This window comes from Suncus etruscus, chromosome 12 (assembly GCF_024139225.1).
Source record: "Suncus etruscus isolate mSunEtr1 chromosome 12, mSunEtr1.pri.cur, whole genome shotgun sequence".
Taxonomy (NCBI): Eukaryota; Metazoa; Chordata; class Mammalia; order Eulipotyphla; family Soricidae; genus Suncus; species Suncus etruscus.
The window spans coordinates 1,870,273-1,872,029 of NC_064859.1; the positions used below are offsets into that span (position 1 = coordinate 1,870,273).

The following is a 1,757-nucleotide window of genomic DNA, read 5'->3' on the forward strand; positions in this document are numbered from 1 at the left end:
ATGAATTTCAGGAGTGTTTGATCCACTTTTTTGAAGACTGTCATGGGCATCTTTAGAGGAATTGCATTAAATCTGTATAATGCTTTGGGGGAGTATTGCCATTTTAATATTTATCCTGCCAATCCATGAGCAGGGTGTGTGTCTCCATTTCCTTGTGTCCTCTTTTATTTCTTGAAGCAGGGTTTAATAGTTTTCTTTGTATAGATCCTTCACGTCTTTAGTTAAGTTGACTCCAAGACATTTGAGTTTGTGTGGCACTAATGTGAATGGTATTATTAATGTCCATTTCTTCTCTATTGTTATTGGTGTATAAGAAGGTCATTGATTTTTGCATGCTAATTTTGTAGTCTGCCACTTTGCTATATGAATTTATTGTTTCTAGAAGCTTTTTGGCTCAGTCTTTAGGGTTTTCTAAATATAGTATCATGTCATCTGCAAACAGTGAGAGTTTGACTTCTTTCTTTCCTATCTGGATGCTCTTGATAACTTTTTCTTGCCTAATAGCTATAGCAAGTACTTCCAGTACTACGTGGCCTCCCTTTTAAGCCTTGCAGGGGCAGCCACCAAAGCAGCAGCCCTTGGAACCCAGTACACAGCCATTGCAGCAATGAGGCGAAAAATTGAGGAAGATTTTGCTATAATTGGCAACTCTGTCACATACCTGCAGACTTCCCTACTGCTTCCTGGCTGACGTGGTATTTCAAAATCGACGAGGCCTGGATAGACTGTTCCTGAAAGAGGATGGCCTTGGTGGCCTTTGTGCTGCCTTTGTGAAGAGTGCTGCATCTATACTGACCATACTGGACTGGCTGAGAACTCTATTAATAAATTGCAGGCGGGAATTGAACAAAGAAAAACGGAGTGGGAAGCGGTATCGTCTTGGTATCAAAATTGGTTTAATTGGTCCCCTTAGCTTACTACACTTTTATATGCATTGGCAGGACCATTACTTAATATTATTATTATTAAATTATTTTTTAAATATGGAACGCTTCGCGAATTTGTGTGTTATCTTTGCGCAGGGGCCATACCAATCTCTGTATAGTTTCAATTTTAGTGAGCATCCATTAATTATTTTTTTGATTATAATTACTTTTGGACCTTGCATTTTAAATTGTCTGGTGGCCATGATTAAGAGCCGTTTTCACACAGTTGCAATGCTTGCTAATGTAGTAAAGAGTTAACAGGACAAACTGGAAACAGAGGCTGCAGCGTATGTTATGTTAGCAGAAACCCATGACCTATTGGTTGGTTTGGTAGTCAATGACAGGTAAGATTCTGGGACATCTTTTAGGTGTTACCAGGACAACCTAAGACAGTCACAAACCCTATAGGCCCCCAGCCCCTTCTGCATAACTCACTGGGTTCTTATAAAGTAAAAAGATGGAGATGTGGGGGAAAAGGCTGGGAAGTGAGGAGATTTCTTCAAGATGTCCTTGAATGTAAAGAAAGTGTTTAGAGACTTGTGTTCCTGCTGTTATGAGTGCAGGGAGAGCAAAGGCAAAAGTCATCCAGGCCAAACAACCTGTCTAGGCTAATAGTGCCATGAGCATTGCAACCGTTATCTTTACATGCTTCCTGCTTTAATGATGCCATGGCATTGTAACCGTTATCTTTGCATACCATCCGAATCAGCGATGCCATGTACCTTGTGACTGTTGCTTCTGCTTACCATCTTGTTGCTGTGATGCCTAAGCTGTATTACCCACATTGTTTCCTGCCTAAAGTTTACCCTTAAAAGCCTTGTCCCTACCTTC

General features: G+C 40.5%; 1 non-coding gene across 1 annotated transcript; it reads right to left on the reverse strand.

Moving 5' to 3' along the window:
- Window positions 1-977: 977 nt before the first annotated feature.
- On the reverse strand, window positions 978-1,084 carry LOC126025315 (U6 spliceosomal RNA). Its single transcript, XR_007501337.1, has one exon. It is a non-coding gene; the product is annotated as a U6 spliceosomal RNA (small nuclear RNA).
- Between the last annotated feature and the right edge of the window lie 673 nt (window positions 1,085-1,757).